The sequence below is a fragment of the Thamnophis sirtalis genome, unplaced genomic scaffold (genome assembly GCF_051295495.1).
Source record: "Thamnophis sirtalis isolate CommonGarterSnake01/CBP01778 unplaced genomic scaffold, rThaSir2_p1.2 scaffold_12, whole genome shotgun sequence".
Lineage (NCBI taxonomy): Eukaryota > Metazoa > Chordata > Lepidosauria > Squamata > Natricidae > Thamnophis > Thamnophis sirtalis.
This window is the reverse complement of record NW_028261392.1, coordinates 52,207,436-52,231,588: the sequence shown is the minus strand read 5'-3', so window position 1 is coordinate 52,231,588 and position 24,153 is coordinate 52,207,436.

The window sequence follows — 24,153 nt, the reverse complement described above, 5'->3', positions numbered from 1 at the left end:
GTTACCCTGAAGGCAGCCATCTTCAGTCTCCCAAACACAGCCCTGTTAGTACAAAGAAAGCCCATAGACTAGGAGCACAGTCCAGGGTTCCAAGTCCATTCCACAAGGCAGAGTCCAGGCACAAGACAAGGGCAGTCCTCAGGACGAGGAATAAGTCCCAGGCAAAAAGCAATTTCAAAGACATAGGAAAGCAAAGGCCAAACCCAGGCCAGAAGAGAAGGGCTACATCTAAAACAAAATGCCAAGAACAATCTTCCAAGCAAGGAAAGGCAAGCAGCAATAGGCATGGCTCAAAGCCAGGGGAGTGTAAACCAAAGCAAGCAATTGTTCTTAGCAAAGACTAACTCCCCATGGCTTCTCCTTAAGTTATTCCCATCCACATGTTCCTTATATGGAGAGGTGGGGTGACTTCCTCCCAAGTAATCTTATAGTCCATCTCCAGGCTTGTCTCTGCTCCACTCTCCTTCCCTTTGGGTCAAGTAGAATAAACAGCTGCTCCTCATCAGAGGAGGTTGGTTGCCTATCAGCATCATTGCTAGCCAGCAGTCACTCCTCCCCTGTATCTGTGTGGGCAGGCAGTTCTCCATCTGGTTGACCACCTCCCCCAATGCCTGAAGGGCCTGGGACAGCATTGTCCTCAGCTCCTGATGTCTCCAAACATCCCAAGCCTTACCTGTCAGACAGTCACAGTTCTAATTCCTCCTCCTCCTCCTCCAAACCGAGCTCTGATGGGGCTATGACACATACATCTTCAAGTTCCTAAAGTTAAGAAACACTATTCTGTCTGACCAATGCTTGCAAGACTCTCCATTCACATATACTGCCTTAAGTTCCATCATAGAAGAAGAGCTGATAGAAATCAACAAAATCAGGGTGATTTGTGCCATTGGATTTTGCCTTCTTGCCACTATTAGAAATACAGTACTCCTCAAAAGCAATTGCCCTAGCAGACCATAAGCCAGCTTCTGCTTTCCTTGGCAAGGTTCCCCAGGAATTGATACTAGAACCCATTTCCATAATCCAGTTTAATATCCTCCTTCATTTGGGTGGTCACGGATTTGTTCTCCAAGCAAGTGCATTTCATACAGACAAACAACATAACATACAAGAAGAGGGAAGGGAAAAAGGAGAAATCAATCGAGGTCAAGACTTGTCGGGGTAGGTAGAGTAGAAGTTGCATAGGAGCCAAGGAGCCCGCACATGGGACTTATCAGCCCATTCAGCATGTGAGGGAGGAAAGTGTTTCCATGAAACAAGATACTGAACGCAGTTTCTATGTTTCCAACACTCGGTATGCTAAGGGCCACATATCTCGGGGTTGGTCACTCCACTCAGAAAGGGACAGCACTTGTGGTTTTTCTTGAGGTACCTCGGGAATAGGCACAAAATCATGTCCGAACACTATTTTGAAGAGGGTAAATCCTGTGCTGCTGTGTACTGAGTTATTATACGCCACCTCAGCATGAGGCAACAATTCCACCCAATTATCCTGCTGGTAATTGATGAAACATCAGAGGTACTCCTCCAAAACAGAATTAGTCCTCTCACAAGCTCCATTAGTCTGAGGTTGGTGGGCAGAGCTTAGGCCCTGGGCAGAGCCTATCAACTTCAAAAACTCCTTCCAAAATAAGGAGGTAAATTGGACCCCTCTATCAGAGATGATGCTGTCCGGCACTCCATGTAGACGATATACATGTGTAATGAACAACTTAGCTAAACATTTAGCGGATGGGATCTTGGAACAAGGAATAAAATGAACCTGTTTGGAAAACAAGTCGGTAACGACCCAAATTACCGTATTTCCTTGACTTTCCGATAATTCAACAATGAAGTCCATAGATATTTCCTTCCACGGTGCCTCAGGACGGGCCACTCCTTGGAGCAATCCCTGGGGTTTCCCTGGTGGCCGCTTCACCGTAGCACATGTGGCAGCTGGCCACATAAGATACAATGTCCTTCTTTAACGAGGGCCACCAAAATTGTCTTTTAATGAGATGCAGGGTTTTTACAAAACCAAAATGCCCAGCCATGCATGAATCGTGGGCACATTGAAGAACCAGACTCCTAATAGTTGGGGGAACATACAATTTAGTCCCAATCCAAGCCAGGCCATCTTTCATGGTGCACTCATTGGTATGTTGGTGAAACCATTCATCAGTTTCAAGGGCCTCCTTGAGTTTTGCTATGAGGTCCTTTGTGACTTCCAAATTGGAACTGGTCTGGCTTCTGGTGACGACCGGAGCAGCGAGGCTTTTCGTTGGGATGATTGGGTGGATGACACTAAGCTTTGAGCTGTTATATTGAGGAAGTCTGGACAAGGCATCAGCCATAAAGTTCTTCCCACCGGACTGCAAAAGCTTCTTTTTCCCAAATTGTCCATTTCCTTTCTGTCATCAATTTCCAGAAGGTGTAGGCACAAGGTTGTAGGTTTCCATCAGCATTAGTTTGAAGTAGTACCGCCCCTACAGCCACATCACTTGCATCCGCTTGGAGCACAAAAGATGCATCAATGTCAGGGTATTTTAAAACAGGTTCAGCTGCAAGCAGTTGTTTCAATTTCTCAAATGCAAGAGGCATTCCATTGTCCACTTCAGGGGCCCACTAGGTTTTGGCTTTGCTTCCCACTTTAACTTTAGGAGATTCATAATTGGCAAAGCAATACTAGTGAACAAAGGGATGAACTGGCAGTAAAAAATGGCAAACCCTAAAAAAAATTGTAGCTGCTGCATGTGTGTGTGTGGGGGGGGGGTGCCCATTCTGTGACAGCCCAGACTTTCACTGGGTCCATTTCAATACCTTCATGAGAAATGCAGTGCTCCCAAATAGTCAATTTTTTCCTGGTAGAATTCACACTTAGACAATTTGGCATAAAGTTCAGCAGCCCTTAGTTTTTTCAGGACTAAGCGCACAAGTCTCACATGTTCCTCTAAGGCAGTGGTTCTCAACCTTCCCAATGCCATGACCCTTTAATACAGTTCCTCGTGTTGTGGTGACCCCCAACCATAAAATTATTTTTGCTGCTACTTCATAACTGTAATTTTGCTAATGTTATGAATCGTAATGTAAATATCTGATATGTAGGATGTATTGTCATTATTACAAATTGAACATAATTAAAGCATAGTGATTAATTACAAAAACAATATGTAATTATATATTGTGAAATATTTATTTCTAATTACAAATAAATGAAATTTTGTTGTGAAACATGGTGTAGCATGGGTAACAGTCTTAATATAACAACAGTAAACTACATTGCTACATTTTGCGACAGTATGCACAGTGTGAAATAGCAGAGCATTGTTCGGTGCATCCAACTCGTTGCACAGTTGCACAAAATGTGATGAAACTCACTTAACAACACTCTTGCTTAGCAACCAAAATTTTGGGCTCAATTGTGGTCATAAGTTCTCTTTCTTTTTTTCTTTCTTTCATCTCTCTCACCCACTTTCTTTTTCTTTCTTTCTTTTAATTTTTTTCTTTCTTCCTTGCTTTCTTTCTCTTTCTCTTTCTCTTTCTCTTTCTGTCTCTCTCTGTGTGTGTATCTGTCTGTGTCTGTCTGTCTCTCTCTCTGTGTGTGTGTGTGTGTGGCTCTTTGTCTCTCTCTCCCTCCCTCCTTCCCTCTCTGTCTCTATCTGTCATTCTCTCTGTGTGTCTGTCTATTTGACTCTATGTGTGTATCATTCTGTCTCTCTCTCCTCCATCCCTCATCTCTGTCACTCTGTGTGTGTGTTTCTCTCTGTGTCTGTCTGTCTCTGTCTCTTTCCCTCTCTGTCTCTCTCTGTGTCTCTCTATCTCTTTTTTTCCTGGGGAACTCTGCAGAACATCCCAAGACCGATGCCAACACATCTGCCCTCTTTGGGGACAAATCCTCTTCAGAAGAACGAGGCATCCATAGTCCACCTCATGTTCTTCATCTTCTGGCCGTGGCCCCATGTCATGGAAAACATAGGCATGCGCACACCCTGTGCAATTACAGTCTGGAGCAGGACCAAAGCCCCTCTCCCAACTGGCCCTTCCTCCCTCAGAGGGCTTTGGAGGGCTTTGGGGGGAAGCTTCTGCAGAAGTCTGGGTGAGTGAGAACAAGTTCCCACCATTACAAAGTCTCTGAGGCTGCAATTGTGCAGGGGGGGTGCGCACGCCTATGTTTTCCATGGTGTGGAGCCGCACCAAGGCTCTCCCTGGCCGGTGATGACTCCGGAGCCCATCCAAGAAGATGAGGAATGTGAGAGGGACCCTCCCCCCACGGATGGGCTCTGGAGTCATCTCCGGTCATGCAGAGCCTTGGCGCAGCTCCACAGAAAACATAGGTGCGCCCCCACACACACACACAATTACAGCCTCAAAGACTTCATAACAGTGGGAACTTGTTCTCACTCGCCCAGGCTTCTGCAGAAGCTTCCCTCTGAAGACCTTCAAAATGCTCCAAGGGAGGAAGGGCCAGTTGGGAGAGGGGCTTTGGTCCTGATAGAGACTGTGATTCTGTGGGCGTGCATGTGCCTATGTTTTCCACAGTGTGGGACCATGGCCAGAAGATGAGGAATGTAAAGGGAACCAGCAGGGCCGCATCCTTCTGAAGAGAACCTGTCCCTGAAGAGGGCAGATGTAGTGGATTGGTCTTGGGATGTTCTGCAGAGCCTCACAGGGAAAAACACCACTGGGGATAGATTTTTAACCAGGTGGCTGTCAGAGAGAAGAGGGCAGTGTGCACCCGTGTCTTAGGTGACCCCTGTGAAAGGGTCATTCAACCCCCAAAGGGGTCGCGACCCATTGTTTGAGAAGCGCTGCTCTAAGTTTTCCTTGTAGATGAGGATGTCATCAAGATAAACTAACACTCCCTTATACAGATCTTCATGCAGCACCTCATTTATCAACTGCATAAAAACTCCCTGTGCCCCCTGCAGTTTGAATGGGAGTACTCTAAACTGGAAGCAACCCAGAGGGCAGTTGAAGGCGGTCTTCCACGCATCCCCTGCTTTTATTCAGACTCTATAGTACGCTTCCCTTAAATCCAACTTAATGAAAAAATTTCCACTTGGCCAGATGAGCTAACATGTCCTTCATGAGCGGTAAGGGGTACACGTATTCCATGCAAATGGCATTAAGGTTCTTATAGTTCACACATAAGTGAAGAGAGCCATCTTTCTTTTCTTGAAATAACACCTGTGTGGCTACTAGTGGCCTAGCTGGCTGGATGAACCACCTCTTTAGGTTTTTATCCTAAAATTGCCATTGTGAGGAAAGGGGGGGAAATCACATTCCATGCATACTTTCAGCTAGAGTCAGATCTCAGATTACTGCAGCAGACTTGGGAGAGGTGCACCTCCTTCGGGAATGTGATTTATGATGCAGACTGAGGGAAGGGAAGGAGCAGGGGTAAAGTTCAGCTATAATTCAAATGAGGCTTAGATCTAACTGCAAAAAGATCTTGCCAAAATAAATGTTCCTAATAGATGACTAGTTTTATCTTGAAACTTTTCTCGAGACTCATTAATCAATTAGGACATTTTTGGAAACTTGACAGTCCTCAGCTTATGACTGGTTGCTTAGCAATAGTTCAAAGTTACAACAAACTCCCCAAAAGTTAATTACAACCTAGTTTCAAAGTTACAGTGACTGCAACATCTCTGCCCAGCCTTACAATCAATTGCATGGACACTGCAAAACCCTGCCTGCTTATCTCCCCACCACCAACACCATTTTGCTGGATCTCCACAAGCTAGTGATACTGCCATTCAATTGGGAGGAGGGGGCCTTGGAGTCAATTTATTAGCAGTGCCTGTGACAACTAATATTTTACAACTGGTTTCCTGGTGCCAAAATGCCTGAGATCCCATCACCTTTTGGGGGAACATTTATGATGGCATCTGGGATGTTTCACTTTACTGTGAACAGAAGGTAGCCATGGGAATGTATGTGTCAGGCCTGTAGCTATGTTCCTTTTAGGATCTTTGGCTGCGACAATTTCTATTATTTCACTTTGCTGGTTCATTAGCGTAGTAGTTGGGAGGAGGGAATAGAAAGGAGTAGAATGGTGGAATGTGTTGTTGTCATTCTTTTCTAGAAGCCAAGGTCATCTTTTGTCTCCACACCTCTGCACCTGACCGGAACCAGCTGGGTGGAGACGCCAGCGTGGCCAAAGAAGATTGGACCATGTGATGGATTTATGGGTGTGGGGATAAGATCATGAACTTTCAACTGGGTGGGATCCCAGGAAGTTTTCAGATTTGGGATTCCACAGATGGTTGCCAACATGTCTGTTTTATTAAATTGGAATTTAAGGATAGCTCTGCCTTGGACTCTGATTTAATTCTGCATGATATTTGGAACACTGACATTATCCCAAATCTCCTTTTAAAATAAATCACCAGCACTCCAAAAAAGGGCTGGTGAGAGTGGGTGCTGATTTCCCAATGCTGACTGAGTCAGTGTAAAATATCAGTGAACAATTAAGAGAAAAGAAGCCAATGATGAATTGCTTCTCTGAAGTTCTTCCGAAGTGCAAAAGAATGTGCGTGGGAGGGATTTTTCATCTTTACAGCATCTGGGAAGATGCACACACAGCCGGAGGGGGATGGCTAGAGGGGGCTCCCAGACCGACTTCTTCACCCAAATGTTAGTCAATCTTCCACCCCCACCCCCCTTCACTAGTGAAAGCTGAAATGGACTGGAGGACTGGAATGGAGATAATTACTCCTTCCAAACAGCGATAAATGAAATGACCCATTACCCTGCAACTGAGTTGAAGACAGATTCCCTATCAAAATGGGAAGTTCAACCCAGCCAGCAAGAAGGGATTTGGCCAGCATCTTTCACTTGCCAGCTACTGGAAATTGGGCTGCAGCTTGTGAATGAAGCACCACCAAATTGGACTTTCTTCCCAGAGTATGGATGGAAAAGATGCCAGTGGGCACTTACTTGGCTGGCAAGTGAAAGATGCTCATCAGCATGGGAAGCTCTTCCAAGCCAGCAGAGGGGCCCTTGGCATACAACCCCCCCCTGCCAGCCATTGTTGGTTAAACTGCAACCTGTGAATCAGGAAACCCCTGGATGGGTCTTAACCTTAGGTCATGGATGGAAGGGATACCAGTGGGCACCTGCCCTCCCTCAGCAGATGGCACCATGGCAGATAACTGGGCAGTGGCCAACTGAGGAATTGACCTCCCCACTGGTTCTAGTCTCCCTTGCAATGTCCCAACAGGTTCTTACCCCACCTTCTTACAGAGAAAAGTTCTCGTCAATGGAAGAAGGGATGAATGAAGGGAAGGCTGCAGGATGGATGGCAGGACAATGTGCACCTGCAATGTTCCAACAGATTCTTACCCCACCTTCCTACAGAGAAGAATTCTCAACAGTGGAAGAAGAGATGAATGAGGGGATTACTGCAGGATGGGTAGCAGAACAATGTGATGAGGCGGTTCCTAAGGTTAGAGATGCAACTAGGTTCTGTCCCTCGGTGAAGTCAATAAAATGGCAGCATTGCTGTCAATTTGACCACAGAACATCAGAGTGCTTGGCTCCAGCCCCAATGCCACAAACGTGTACACCAATCGCTAGAGCGGTAAAGAGAAGGCCCCAGAAGCTAGCACAGAAGAGTCATCTGGCCCAACAACCACCGGAAGAGGATCCCCAACCTAAGGTGACAAAGAGTCCTACCAAGGGGGAGGCCTCGGAGGAGGGAAATGCCAAAGACGACCCAATGGTTAGTGCACTCATCCACCCCTTTACAATAAAATGTAACCTCTAAGTGCCAGAAACTGGAGTGGAAGGAGAAGTTGGGGGAATTGTGGACACTGGCTGCACCCGATGCTTAATCAGCATGTCGATTGTGGAGCAATTAGGTATACATACAAAACCTCTAAACTATCCCATTCAGTTCGAGCAAGTGGATGGAACACTGATTGGAGGGGCCCCAGCCACGAAAATTACCGAGTTGGTAAAGTTGATGATGTGCTGCCACTATGAATTCCTCAGATTTATTGTAGCTCCAAGAATGCAGGAACCAATTATATTGGGACTTGCATGGCTGGACAAGTGGGCGCCTACAATAAACTGGGAGGATGGCATTAGAAAATTGATTATCGGCTTTGGGCCGCTACCACCAATGGAGCCAAAAGTCCACCCAGGAATGATGGGACCCAACACTCCCAGACCGTCCAGAACTAGCAGCACCTGCAGCAGACACCAACCCCCCCCCCCAGGGATCCAACAAGTACCAAAAGACTACTGGGACTTAGTTCAGTGAGGAAGATTGCAACTATCTTCCCCCCCACCGGCCCACAGATTGTGAACTAGACTTCAAACTGGGGGCTAACTTACTGAAGCTGAAAATGTATTCCATGACCCTCAAAGAGATGGTTGAATTGAGGAATTACATAGACATCAATTTGAAATGGGGCTTTATTGAACCAGCGAAGTCAAAAGTAGCAGCCCCAATGCTCTTCAGAGAAAAGAAAGATGGTGGTGTTCTCTGTGTTGATCTGTGAGCCTTGAATGTGGTATGCGAAAAGAACACTTATCCCCTTCCTTTCTTGAAAGATATGCTAAACCACTTGGCAAAAGGCAAGATCTTTACCAAGCTGGACTTGACAGAGGCATATTACCGCATACGGATCAGATAGGGAGATGAATGGAAGACTGCTTTTAACATTCCCCTTGGCAGTTTTCAGTACAAAGTCATGCCATTTGGGCTACAAGGAGCACCTGCAGTCTTCATGCAGTACATAAATGAAGTACTACATGAGCACCTGTACTGCGGAGTGCTTGTTTATCTAGATGACATCTTGATCTTCTCTGAAACCCTAGAAGAACACATGAAGCTGGTATGGCAAGTCCTGAAAAAACTTTTAGCTGCCAAGCTATATGCCAAGTTGTTGAAGTGTGAGTTTCACAAGACTTCACTAGATTACTTGGGTTATCGCATCTCCAATGAGGGGATAGAAATGGATCCAGGAAAAGTGAAAGCTGTATTAGACTGGAAACCTCCAAGTACTCGCAAACAACTACAAAGCTTCCTTGGATTTGCAAATTGCTACAGGCAGTTCATTCCAACTTCTGCAGAAATTGCCCTTCCATTGATTGAGCTATTAAAAACAGGGCCTTCCTTAACAAAGCCAAAAGCAAACCAACCCCTGAAATGGACAATGGACTATCAAAAAGCTTTTGAGAAATTAAAATGGCTCTTTGCCCAAGAGCCCATACTGCAACACCTCAACCCCAAGCAACCATTCATAATCCAGATGGATGCCAATGATGTAGCAATAGCTGCACTGCTACTACAAAAGAATGGAGAGGGCCACCTCTTGCCATGCACTTACATCTCCAAGAAACTCACCACTACTGAAAGGAGGTGGGCCATTTGGGAGAAAGAGGAGTTTGTGATCAGGTGGAGCCTGCTCATGTGGAGACATCTCTTGAATGGGGGATATGCTGTTCGAGGTCTGGACTGAACATAAAAACCTCGAAGCTATCCATGCCCATCGAAGATTATCTCCCAAACAAGTTTGCTGGGACAATACTTCCAAAGGTTCAAATTCAACATTAAACACTTTCCTGCAGGGAAGAACTTGTTGGTGGATGCTTTGTCGAGAAAATCGCAATATGACAGTAAGAAGGAAGAAGTTGTTCAACCCATCATTTCTTCCTCCCACCAATAGATGGCCCAGGTCGCCACCCAATGCCAAAATAAGCTGATGACAGAATTCAAAGCAGCACTCCCGGCAGATCTATGGTTCAACAATAAGAAGGACATCCTAACGATGAGTGGTGGTTTAGCCTGGAAGGGGTCCAAACTGTACATCCCTACGGGGTTGAAGCTGGAAGTCCTACAGCGAAGCCATGTTGCAAAATTAGGTGGCCACTTTGGATTCCAAAAAATGCTCCACCTTGCCAGGTGTCAAGTTTGGTGGCCAAGGATGAAATTGGAGGTGGAAGATTATATAAAAAGCTGTGCTACTTGCGCAACAATGAAAACACAACCGGGGAAGCCCCCTGGACTACTACAACGAGTGGCCAGCCCTAGCTGACCATGGGAAGAAATCACAATAGACTTCATCGTTGAACTCCCAGATAGCAGTGGTAATAGAGTAATCTGGACAGTTATTCATTTGTTTTCCAAGCAGGCGCATTTCATTGCTTGCTCAGGGCTGCCGTCCACAAAGAAATTAGTGAAAATGTTTGTGAAACACATCGCCTGCACGGGGTGCCCAAGTGGATCATTTCAGACTGCAGAGTTCAATTCACCGCCAAGTTCTGGAGAGAGTTCCTGAGATCAATTGGGTCCACACAGGGACTCAACTCAGCATTTCATCCCAGTATGAAGGGCGCAGCGGAGAGGGCCAATGCAATGGTGGAACAATAAATCCAGTGTTATGTGAACCTCCCTCCTCCATGTCTCTGAATGAATGGATGGATACACTAAAGAAAGGATGGGAAAATATGAAGCAGGCTCTAGCAGATGCGGCAGAAGCCTATAAGAAGAAAGCTGATAAACACTGCTCGCTCCAACCCCTCTTTCGTGTGGGGGACAAATTTTTTGTATGTACCAAATAGATAAGATTAAGAATGCCTAGTAAGAAATTGGGGCCAAAATTTCTTGGTCCCTTCCCAATAGAGAAGATAATTAACCCAGTTACAGTTCGACTCAGTCTGCCCAGAATTTTAGGGAAAATTTACCCAATATTTCATTGTAGCTTGTTGAGACCAGTAATTGAGTCCAGCATAAAACCGTCCACCCAAGCTCCCCCTCCTCCTGTAGTGGTAGAAGGGGAGACACCTTATGAGGTGAAAAAAATCTTAGACTCGAGACTATATAGGGGTCGCTTATAGTATTTAGTGCATTGGAAGGGGTACCCTTGTCCGAAGCCACGTGGGTGAAAAGTTGGGACCTAAAGGCGGATAGGTTAATAAAACAATTCCATGAGAAGTTTCCCAATAAGCCAAAGGGTCCCCCTGGGGGGGGGGGGAGAGGTGGTTAAATTTTTTTATTGCTAACTTTGATGTTGTTCTCTTTTCAGGAAACGTTTTTCTTCTGAAGAGAGGCCGCCTGTCACTCTGATTTAATTCTGCATGATATTTGGAACACTGACAGTATGTTTATTCGGCTCTCAGGGCAGTTGATAAAGGAAACATTTTCACACTTGTGTATTGGCTAAAATCTGCATTCTAACAAATGCATTGTGAATGTTTACATGTTATGTGCAATTAAACCATGGCAACATCTAATGTTTGTGTAGTATTATTTTCAGCAGACTGTGTTTGTCTATTGTTGTGACTTAGATGAAGTTCAGAGCACATTTTATGACCAATTCATGCAAAACTCCATGTAATCACAAGGGGTTCACATACTTTTTCTTGCAACTGTACATACACTCCGCAAACAGGGTAAAACGCAGTTCTTAACCCACAAGGGCGCAAATTTGAAGTGGGTGGAATTGGTAACAGTTTGAGAGAGGGGGACTTCCTCTCTCACTCTTCTCCCCTACAGAGTCCAGAAGAATACAAGAAGTCTGAAAGTCTGAAGTAACTGAGGGGGTTGATGTCAGTTGGGGGGAGCAGGGTCTCTGTTCACGTCCTCCTCATCCCCCATCTTCTCCTTCTGTGAAGGTTGTGTATCACAGAATGAAATGCAAAGCTACCGGCGTGGCCAAAGGTCTCCATGGCCACTGCAGCAGCCGGAGCGGTGGGCAGAGAAATCCCTCGCGTCAGCATTGCCCAAAGATCGAAACGGAGGGGAGAAGAGGGAGGGGCCAAGTCAGGTACCAGGAATGATGGCGGCGGGGAAGATGGTCGCTTGGTCTCAGGGCGCCCCAGCTCCCCAAGATGGTGGCACTGAGGGCAAGGGCAGCTGAAGAACCAACGTCGCCCGAAGAGGCGCGCCTAAGACAGAGTCGGATGGCAGTGGCAGACAACAGCGAGAGCCAGTCGTAGCATCTCAGAAAAGCTGAAGTCGAAGCAGCGGGAGTGTGGAGCAAAAGAGCACAGGCCCGCAGCGGTGGTGGCCAAGATGCAGAGAGGCCGCGATGGAGAAAAAGGGGGGTGCACCCGGGACGGCAGCAGCGGTGGTGAAAACACCAGCCACCTAATCCCACAACACCCCAGCACAACTCAGCAGCCCCCGAGGCTGTAGAGGCTGTGGAGCACAAGCAAGGCTGGAGTCGACGCATCAATACAGCGAAGTGATGCTCCGCATTAGCGAGCTGAGGCCGCAGCGATCGGGGCTGGAGTTGCCGTCTGCGAGCAGCAACAGCACTGTCTGAGAGCCATTCAGAACAGCATTCCTCCAGCAGCGTTCCTCCAGAAAATTGGCTATCTGAACCCCTCTTGCCTTGGTCTTACAGAATCTTCACTTTCAGCAGGTTCTGGCTTCGGCTCAGGTTAATTTTTGGCCTTTTTTCTCTCTCAGAGCCTGAGCAGCAAGCTCAGGCAGCCATTTTCCCTTGCGCATGCAAGTTACTTAGTTAAGTAAGCAGTATTTCAAATCTCTAAAAATAGGGGGATTTTGGGACATGCCCTGTCTTCCTTTTATCTGCCCCCATTTCTCCACATTCTTCCCCAAAAGCCGCAAGATCCGGAGCCACCAGTCTCCAGTAAGATGCACATCTCATGGCCCGGCTTGCCCCATCCTCTGCCCCACCTGCCACCACCAAATTGCATCCCACTGTATCTCTCAGCCATTGTGTGCATGGAAAATGCTTGCACAGAAAAGAAAAACTTCCCAAGAATGCAAGAAGATGTTAATTGCCTTGCACTCACAAGAATTTTTTCTTTACTGTGCAAGATTTTTCCCTGCACACAATGGCTGAGAGATGCCCGCAGTGGGGTGAAATTTGGGCTCACCCTGCTACCCAAGGCTCTCCTACCTACTTGCCCAGTGCTCAGCCTCCCCCTCCAATCCCCCGGCTGGATGCAGCCACTCACTGGCGACTGGAAAGCGAGGTCGTCCACCACCTGTTTGCCCAGCACTCACTCAGAGACCTCTTAGCTGCTACCCCCCCAGCCCACCCCAACATGGCGCAGCCACTCACCGGTTCTTTCTTCTTCTGGTTCCAAACTAAGCCCCAGTTCGTTGATTAGTTAAAGTGCAGGTTGGATCCTAATGCTCCATTACTGGAGGCTTTTAAAAAAGAGAACTTTTCAGCGGCTAGCTGGAAAGAAAGCTCTAGCCATGACCGGCACTGCTGCCACTCCCACCAGTTGGGCGGGCAAAAGAAGTGGGTGGGCAGGGCAAGCATGGTGCAGATGGGTGGATGAGAGAGAGAGCGGTGACTGGGTGGGTAGGGGAAGCGAGTGAGGACAGGCCAGGGAACCGTACCAGTACAGGTCCGTGGCCAGGACACCATCAACAATGGTACGGAAAGGTACGGCCGATTTCTGCTACCAGCAGCCCACCTCTGTAATGAAGGTCAGGGAATCACATTAAAGGGTTGAATAGTCATCCATTTTTCTATTTATATTGTTTTCTCCTGCCCTTAGTACTTGAGATGTCAGTTTTCCTTATGAAAATAACTGAAGAGCATAAGTTTCATCTCAGAATTCTAGCCACCCATTGATCATTTGACTAATATTTTCTTAGCTTTTGTCCTTTATCCTACTTGTTAAACTCCCCTGCAGCCAGTTCCTTTCTTAGTAATATCAAATAAATGCTGTTATATGTTGGCTGATGATCCAACAGAAATCTGTGTAATTTAATAAAATTAAGTTGACTTTGTTAGATAGTGTAAACAATCTGATTTTGTAATAAAAACTGAGCTACAAACTTCCTAATAATAAGGATCTTTAGTAGGTATGATTTCTTCAATAAATTATAAATAAACTCCAAAGAGTCCCAAAGATGCTTTTTTCAGGAGGCAGCTGGACTCTTGTTTTTTTTTCTTTTTCTTTGAAGACTTTTCGGTTCTCATCCAAGAAGCTTCTTCAGCTCTGACTGGATGGTGCGGAATGGAAGGATTTATATTCCTTGCAGACATCTGGTCATTTGCATTCTTTTAGAGAATCCTTGGGGCCACTTGGAAGTTTATCTGTGTCCTCAGGGTCACCTGAATGCCAAATAGGATGAGAGGTTCAAGAAGAAGATTCAGATTTCAGATCTACTGTCAAAGACCAGTAGATACAGTTTGCTCTGTTGCTTTCAACACTTTAAACACATTTATGGCCATCTTCTGTAGGGTTTTCCAGCTTCTATAAAACACAGCTAAGTACTGGTATTAGTTTTGTGCTCAATTTTTTATATAAACCTAATCTTGTTTCATTCTATTCCCTTTTCTTTCAAAGCACAAGCCTATTTATATTGGGATAGAATCTCAGCTGGTCTGAAATGGAACAGCTCCACTCCTTCCCTTTAATTCTAAGCTGCAATTATGTACTCAAGAATCAGAGACTTTTACTACAACTGCACAAAAGCAATACAAGAGCTCAATTCAGCATTCAGGCTCTGCCTCTTGCCTGGGCAAAGGGTGGGTTGCTCTTTGTGCATGTCTCATTCCTTTACGAAAGCCTGGAGTCCCTGCAGTAAGGCAAATGCATTCATTGGACATTCATCCCCTCTGTCCCTTCCCATAGTTTTTCTGCAGAAAAAAATATTTTTCATGCTGCAAAGATATTCTTTTTCATGCATTGTACTCCACATTTTTAAGGAGAAAAAAGAAGCTCAGTTCAAATTATTCAGAGAACAACCCCCATTTCACCTATTTGTTTGATTACAAGGAAGTATTTTGTTCATTAAAACCCATTTCATACTAAATAAGTGATATAATCATATTCTACCCATAAACAGGTAAAATGTACTAGATATTTCAAGGTGGAGAGAGTTATAAAAGGCATGAAAGAACATACAAAATATTATTTTATTACCGGATAAAGCAGCAAAGGTACCGTTCATAGGCCTGGGAGTACCACAAGATTTCAAACAAATAACTTGCTGGGCTTAGTGAGTGACTGAAATCAGCTGAACTACTGATTTATTTACTTAGATATACAGTAAAGGCTATTTATTTTAATATAAATTATTGTATAATTCACCTGGAAGTAAGCTCAACTGAACATAATACAAGTGAGTTTAGTATAGAAAAGTAAAGGTTTGTACAATGAGTTTCTATATGCATAAAAAAACTTATTATAAATCTTGTTAACTAAAATATTCCTGAGTTACATTAATTGCTAACAGATGTACTGAACATCATTCATCCTGAAGATTGTACTACCTGTAGCCAAGAACAGTACATATTTTTAACTTGTCTATGGAGATTCTCAATCATCCAGGCCATGAACATCCCAAAGGTTCTTTTCCAAAGGTAACTGGACTTTCTTCAGTTCTGAACTGAAAAACTGAAGAAGCTTCTTGGTTAAAAAGCAAAACGTTTTCAGGGGGGGACACAAGGTAGTTTCCTTTTAAAACACATCTTTGTGATTTTTATCTTGTTTTGTGGTTCATGACAGCTCACTTATAGAGCTATTCAAAAGCAGAAGGACCCTATTTTAGCAATTCCAAGGAGCACATACCTTGCTGAGAGTGCAAAAGCACAAACCACTACTAAAGATTTCAAACAGCTTAAAGCTTACTATCAATGTTCAAAATGTCCATGTGTCAGCGTTCCAAATATCATCCAAAATTAAATCAGAGTTCAAGGCAAAGCTTTCCTCAAAGTTCCAATTTATTAAGAGAGACATGTTGGTACATCTGTGGGAAACCCAAATCTGAAAGCTTCCTGGGGTTCCCACCCAGTTGAAAGTTCATGATCTTATCCCCACACCCACAAGTCCATCACATGGTCCAATCTTCCTCTGCCACGCTGGCATTTCCACCCATCTAGTTCCAGTCAGGTGCAGAGGTGCGGAGACAAAAGATGACCTTGGGCTTCTAGAAAGGAATGTTTTATTTTGACAACACATTCTACTCCTTACTTATTCCCCCTCCCAATTACCCCACTAATGAAACAGCATAGTAAAGAAAGAGAGAGAGTGTGTGGCAGGCCAAAGATCCTGACAGGCAGCCTCTCCTCAGAAGAAAAATGTTTCCTGAAAAGAAATTGGCCAAGTGTTCCATCTCTCAGGCTGGGGGGTCAAATTATACGCCCCTCAGACAGGGTTCGCAACTTGGGAGTCCTCCTGGACCCACAGCTGACCTTCGAACATCATTTGTCAGCTGTGACCAGGGGGGCATTTGCCCAGGTTCGCCTGGTACACCAGTTGCGTCCCTACCTGAACCGGGAGGCCCTCACAACAGTCACTCGTGCCCTTGTGACCTCTAGGCTGGAATACTGCAATGTGCTCTACATGGGGCTGCCCTTGAAGAGCATTCGGCGACTTCAGCTAGTCCAAAATGCAGCCGCGCGAACGATTGTGGGTGCACCTCGCTTCACCCACGTTACACCTATCCTCCGCGAGCTGCACTGGCTGCCTGTCGATCTCCGGGTGCGCTTCAAGGTGCTACTTATCACCTATAAAGCCCTTCATGGTAGTGGGCCTGGGTATTTGAGAGACCGCCTACTGCCAATTACCTCCACTAGACCGATACGATCGCATCGATTAGGCCTCCTCCGAATTCCATCTACTAGCCAGTGCAAACTGGCAACTACCCGGAGGAGAGCCTTCTCGGTGGCTGCTCCGACCCTCTGGAACGAACTCCCCATGGAGATTCGGACCCTCACCACCCTCCAATCCTTCCGCGCCGCTTTGAAGATCTGGCTGTCCCGGCTGGCCTGGGGTTAAGATTCCAACCCCACCCAAATTGTGTGACTGTTGTGCTCTCTTTTAATATGTTGTATTGTTTCCATATTGGAATACTGTTTGTCTTTCCCCCCCTGAGTCCCCCCAGGGAAAAGGGCGGCATACAAATAAAGGAAATTCAAATTCAAATTCAAAATAACATAAAAGTTAACATAACAAAATTAACCACCTCCCTCCCCCAGGGGGACCCTTTGGATTATCAGGAAACTTCTCATGGAATTGTGTTACTAATGTATCCTCTTTTAGGTCCCATCTTTTCATCCAAGTAGCTTCAAACAAAGGGTATGCACTAAATACTGTAAGCAATCCCTATACAGCCTGGAATCTAAGATTTTTTTCACCTCATAATGTGTTTCCCCTTCTACCACTACAGGGGGAGGGGGAGCTTGGGTGGACGGTCTTATGATGGACCCAATTACTGGTTTCAACAAGCTACAATGAAATATTGGGTAAATCTTCCCTACAATTCTGGGTAGACTGAGTTGAATTGTAACTAAGTTAATTATCTTCACTATTGAGAATGGACCTAGAAATTTTGGGCCCAATTTCATACTAAACATTCTTAATCTTATGTATTTGGTAGATACAAAAACTTTGTCCCCCACATGAAAGGGGAGTTAGAGCAAGCGGTGTTTATAAGCTTGCTTCTTGTAGGCTTCTGCTGCATCTGCTACAGCTTTCTTCATATTCTCCCATCCTTTCTTTAGCGTGTCCATCCATTCATTCAAAGACATGGAGGAGGGAGGTTCTCTAGGCAGCTCAGGCATGGCAACAAATTCCATGCCACAGGTTGCACGCCACTTCAGTGAAGGGTAGCAAGTTGGACCAGTTGTCTTGCTGATAGTCCACATAACACCAGTTGTATTGTTCCACCATCTCATTGGCCCTCTCCGCTGTGCCGTTTGTGCTGGGATGAAACGCTGAGTGAGTCCTTGTGTGGATCCAATGGACCTCAGGAACTCTCTCCAGAACTTGGCAGTGAACTGAACTCCACGATCTGAAATGATCCTCTTGGGCACCCCATGCAGGCGATAAATGTGTTTCACAAACATTTTCACTAATTTCTTTGCAGACGGCAACCCTGAGCAAGTGATGAAATGCGCCAGCTTGGAGAACACACCAATAACTGTCCAGATTACTTTATTTCCACTGCTGTCTGGAAGCTCGACGATGAAGTCCATTGCGATCTCTTCCCATGGTCATCTAGGGCTGGCCACTCATTGTAGTAGTCCAGGGGGCTTCCCTGATGGTATTTTCATCGTTGTGCAAGTACCACAGCTTTTTTCGTAATCTTCCACCTCTGATTTCATCTTTGGCCACCAGAATTGACACCTGGCAAGGTGGAGAATTTTTAGGAATCCAAAGTGGCCTCCTAGTTTTGCATCAAGACTTTGCTGTAGAACTTGCAGTCTCAACCCCACAAGAACCTACAGTTTGGACCCCTTCCAGGCTAAGCCATCATTCATCGTTAGAATGTCCTTGTTGTTGTTGAACCACAGGTCTGCCAGGAGTGCTGCTTTGAGCTCTGTCATCAGCTTATCCTGGCTTCGGGTGATGACCTGGGCCACCTTTTGGTGGGAGGAAGAAATTATGGGGTGAACCACTTCTTCCTTCTTACTGTTGTACTATGGTTTTCTCGATAAAGCATCCACCAACAAGTTCTTTTCTACGGGGATGTGTTTAATTTCGAATTTGAACCTTTGGGAGTATTGTGCCCGGCGAACTTGTTTGGGGGATAACCTTCGATGGGCTTTGAGAGCTTTGAGGTTTTTATGATCAGTCCAGACCTCGAATGGTATATCCCCCCGCTTCCAGGAGATGTCTCCACGTGAGCATGCTCCACTTGATCGCAAACACTTCTTTCTCCCAAATGGCCCACCTCCTTTCAGTAGTGGTGAGTTTCTTGGAGATATAAGCGCACAGCAAGAGGTGGCCTTCTTTATTCTTTTGCAATAGCACTGCAGCTATCACTACATCACTGGCATCCGTCTGGATTATGAATGGTCACTCTAGGTCGGGGTGTTGCAGTATGGGCTCTTGGGCAAAGAGCCATTTTAATTTCTCAAAGGCTTTTTGACAGTCCATTATCCACTTTAGGGGTTGGTTTGCTTGTGGCTTTGTTGGGGAAGGCCCCATTTTTAATAGCTCAGTCAATGGGAGGGAAATTTCAGCGAAAGTCGGAATGAACTGCCTGTAGAAATTTCACTTTTTCACATTTCTACCCCCTCGTTGGAGATACGATAACCCAGGTAATCTAGCGAGGTCTTGTGGAACTCATACTTCGACAACTTTGCATATAGCTTGGCAACTGGAAGTTTTTTCAGGACTTGCAGTTCCAGCTTCAAGTGTTCTTCCAGGGTCTCAGAGAACATCAAGATGTCATTGAGATAAACGATTACAGGTGCTCATGTAGCACCTCATTTATGTACTGTATGAAGACTATGGGTGCTCCTTGTACCCCAAAAGGCATGACTTTATATTGAAAACTGCCAAGGGAGTGTTAAAGGCGATCTTCCACTCATCTCCTTTCCTGATTTGTATGCAGTAATATGCCTCCCTCAAGTCCAGCTTAGTGAAGATCTTGCCTTTAGCCAAGTGGTTCAATATATCTTTCATAAGGGGAAGGGGATAGGTGTTCTTTTGGCATACTGCATTCAAGGCTCGCAGATCAACACAGAGAAGAACACTGCCATCTTTCTTTTCTCTGAAGAGCACTGGAGCCGCTACTTTCAACTTCGCTGGTTCAATAAAGCCTCATTTCAAATTGGTGTCAATGTACTTCCTCAATTCAACCATCTCCATGGAGTACATTTTTGGCTTCGGTAAGGTAGCCCCAGGTTTGAAGTCTATTGCACAATCTGGGGGGTGGTAAGGGGGAAGATAGTTGCCATCTTCCTCACTGAACACTTCTGCCAAGTCCCAGTAATCTTTTGGTACTTGTTGGATTCCTGGGGTTTTGGTGTTTGCTGCAGGTGCTGCAGGTTCCAGACGGTCTAGGCCATTGGGTTCAATCGTTCCTGGGGGGCTTTTGGCTCCACCAGTGGTAACGACCCAAAGCCGATAATCAATTTCCTAATGCCATCTTCCCACTTTATTGTAGGCGCCCACTTGTCCAGCCATGCAAGCTCCAAGATAATTGATTCCTGCATTCTTGGAGCTACAATGAATCTGAGGAATTCATAGTGGCGGCACATCATCAACTTTACCAATTTGGTAATTTTCGTGGCTGGGGCCTCTCCAATCAGTGTTATATCCACTTGCTCAAACCAAATGGGATGGCTTAGAGGTCTTGTGCGTATGCCTAGCTGCTCCACAATCGACATGCTGATTATGCATCGGGTGCAGCTGGTGTCCACAATTGCCCCAACTTCCCCTTCCACTCCCATTTCTGGCACTTGGAAGTTGCATTTTATAGTAAAGGGGTGGATGGGTGCACTAACCATTGGGTCGTCTTTGGCATTTTCCTCCTCCGAGGCCTCCCCATTGGTAGGATTTTTCATCACCTTAGGTTGGGGATCTGCCTCCTAAGGTTGTTGGCCCAGATGACTCTTCTGTTGTAGCTTCTGGGGCCTTCTCTTTACCACGCTGGTTGTTGGTGCACACGTTTGTGCTATTGGGGCTGGAGCCAAGCACTCTGACGTTCTAGGGCTGAGTTGCCAGCAACAGTGGCATTTTATTGCCCTGCTGAAGGATGGAACCCAGTTGTATCTCTAAACTTAGGAACTGCCTCATCATATTGTTTCGCTATCCATCCTGCAACTTCCCCCTCATTTATCCCTTCTTCCATTGTTGAGAACTCTTCTCTGTAGGAAGGTGGGGTAAGAACTTGTTGGGGCATTGCAGATGAGACTGGACTCAGGGGGGGGGTCAATCTCGGGGTTGGTAACTGCCCAGTTATCTGCCATGGTGCCATCTGCTGTGGGAGAGCAGGTGCTCACTGGCATATCTCCCATCCATGACCTGGGGTTAAAATCCATTCCGGGGTTGCTTGATTCATAGGTTGCAGCTCAACCATTGATGGCTGACTAGGGGGAGATATGGCACAAGGCCTCTTCTGCTGGCTGGTTTGATTTCCTCCTGTTGATCGCCAAGGAGGTGCCCACTGGCATCTCTTCCATCCATGACCTAGGAAGAAAGCCCAGCCTGGTAGTGCTTGATTCACAGGCTGCAGTTCCAACATTGGTGGCTGATATGCTGGCCTTCCTGCTTGCTCAGCTCATTCATCGCTGTATGGAAGGAGTAATTATCTCCATTCCAGTATATTTCCGAGCCTTTGCTGGGGAAGGAGTTTCCACTCACGTTTAGCTGGACAAGTTGGTCTGGGAGGCTCCAATCATCTTGTTGGCTAGTGAGTGAATGTTCTTGCATTCTCCAACTGTGTGTAGAATTAGCCTTTCCAGCCCCCTCCGTTCCATTCCCCTCCGGCTGTGCCTGCATCTTCCCAGATGCTATAAATCTGAAAAATTCCTCCTCCACAAATTCCTTTGTACTCTGGAAGAATTTCAGAGAAACAATTCATCATTAGCTTCTTTTCTCAAAAAGCTCTATCTTAAACCTTTGCTAATATTTTATGCTGACCGGGTCAGGTTGGGAGTCAGAACCCCCCCACCAGCACCCCATGCCAGGGTTGCTGGTGATTTATTTTAATGGGAGATTCGGGTTAATGTCAGCATTCCAAATATCATCCAAAATTAAATCAGAGTTCAAGGCAAAGCTTTCCTCAATGTTCCAATTTATTAAGAGAGACATGTTGGTACATCATGTGGGAAACCTGAATCTGAAAGCTTCCTGGGGCTCCCACCCAGTTGAAAGTTCATGATCTTATCCCCACACCCACAAGTCCATCACATGGTCCAATCTTCCTCTTCCACGCTGGCATTTCCACCCATCTAGTTCCGGTCAGGTAAAGAGGTGCGGAGACAAAAGGTGACCTTGGGCTTCTAGAAAGGAATGTTTTATTTTGACAACAACACATTCTGCTCCTTACTATTTCCCCTCCCAATTCCCCACTAATGAAACAGTGTATTAAAATAATAGAGAGTGTGGCAGGCCAAAGATCCTAAAAGGAATATGACTGTAGGCCTGACACCATGCATGTCTATATTTGAGGTAGTTTAGCTTCATCTCTCTTAAGAAGTTTTTTGTTGGTTGACTTTTTGTAGTTGCTACATTCAAGTTGATCTTTAAGGATCCCTCTGTTAAAGTACTGAAGTTTACAGATGATACAAAAGTCACTGTTCTCATACAAGATGGTGATATCCACATATAGATGGGAGGTTGAACAACTGGCCCTGCACCCTGTGGTGCAGCCAGAATAATCTGGAGCTGAACACACTTAAAATTGTAGAGATAAAAGGGACTTTATGAGGAGCCTTCCTATTCTATCATCTTTTATTATGTTAGACAACACAGTAGAGACAATTCAAGTTTCTTCTCCCAGGATTTGAAATGGGCATCTAACATTAGAACCATCAATTTAAAAGCCACAATGAAGTTCTTCCTGCATAACTCTGAAAGTTCAGACTTCACCAGGAGCTATTATTGAGGAATTATTGAGTCTGTCCTTTGTTCTTCTATAATTGTCTGGTTTGGTACAGCAACCAACCAGGACAGATACAGACTTCAGTGGATAGTTAGTGCTGCAGAAAAAGCAATTGAAACCAGCCTGGCTTCCACTGGGGACCTATATACTGCATGGATCAGAAAGAGGGCTGAAAAAATATCAGACCCCTCACAACCTGGACATAAACTGTTTCAACGCTCCCCTCAGGATGCCTCTATAGGGCATTGTATGCCAAAACAACTAGACACTGAGACTGTTTTTTTCCTAGTGCCATCACTGTGCTGAACACCTAACTAACACAGTACTGTCTTATATTCTATGGATATTTACCCATGTAGTATGGCTGTATTACTATTGTCCTTCTCATCTTTTTCCACTACCTTCTCTTATTGGTATCATTATTATGATTACATTACTTTGTCATTTGTATGTACACCGAGAGCTTATGCATCAGAGACAAATTCCTTGTGTATCCAATCACATTTGGCCAATAAAGTATTCTATTCTATTCTATTCTATTCTATTCTATTCTATTCTATTCCATTCCATTCCATTCCATCCCATCCCATCCCATCCCATCCTATCCCATCCTAACTACAGTCCTGAATCCTGTAGCCAAAACATTCACGAGATGTTCAGGAACTCCAACATTTTGTGTGGTCCTTGTAAACTTGGGGGAATGACTGAGCCTGTATGAATTTAATTTAAATCTCACCATATTTTTTTATGTGAGAGATGCTCTTTGTCTGTCTCCTCTGGTAACACTTCTCCAGTATGGTTGGTCCTCTGGCATAGCTCTCATTTTCCTCAGAGCACACAGGCCCCACAACCATGTTAACGTTGTGCCCCACAAATTAATATCATTGAGGAAATAGAAAAAAGAGAAAGAGAAAAGACAATGATTGGGAAAATTTGCAAAGGCAATACTGTAATAACAGACAATCAACTTATTAAAAAGTCCTTTCATAATTTTTATTCAAACTTGTATAAAAGACAGGAGATTTATATGTTAAAAATAGATGACTACCTTTCAAGACAACAGTTACCAAAACTATGACAAACCCAGAGATAACTTATGAACGATCTGACAACTGTTAAACAACTTTTTAAAAAATGAGGCCAGGCAAGGCCCCAGGCCCAGATGGTCTCACAAGTCAATACTGTAAGTGCTTTGAGGATGAACTTCTTCAACCACTAAAGGGTACAATAAACGATATACTATAGGGGGAAATATACCCCAGACATGGAAAAAAGCCAATTTTGGGCTGCTCCTAAAGGAGAGTCAAGATATTACAGACAAAGAATTATAGAACAGAGGTGGGTTTTTGGCAGTTTGCCCCAGATTGGACGAACCGGTAGTGGCAGTGGCGGGAGGCTCCACCCACCTGCCCGAATGCTTCTGTGCATGCACAGAAGCATCACACGAGGAAACCGGTAGTAAAATAAATTGAAACCCACCACTGTTTATAGAACAATCTCATTATTAAATAAAGATTATAAACTCTTTGCTGCCATTCTGGCAGAAAGACTAAAGAAAATTCTACAGGTAAATACATGAAGACCAAGCAGGTTTTCTGCCAAAAAGACAGGTAAGAGATAATGTGAGGACTGTCCTAAACATTATTGAATACTTACAATATCATAATGAGAAACAGGCTGCTTTAATATTTCTAGATGCATAGAAGGCCTTTGACAATCTAAATTGGGCTTTTATGTTTAAGGTTTTGGAAGCAATGGACTTTGGAGTGAATTTTATCCAAGGAATCAAAGCAATCTACATGTCATAAAATGCAAAAATTGTCATAAATGGTGACTTAACTAATTAAGTAGAAGAGCCGAGGTGACGCAGTGGTTAGGGTGCAGTA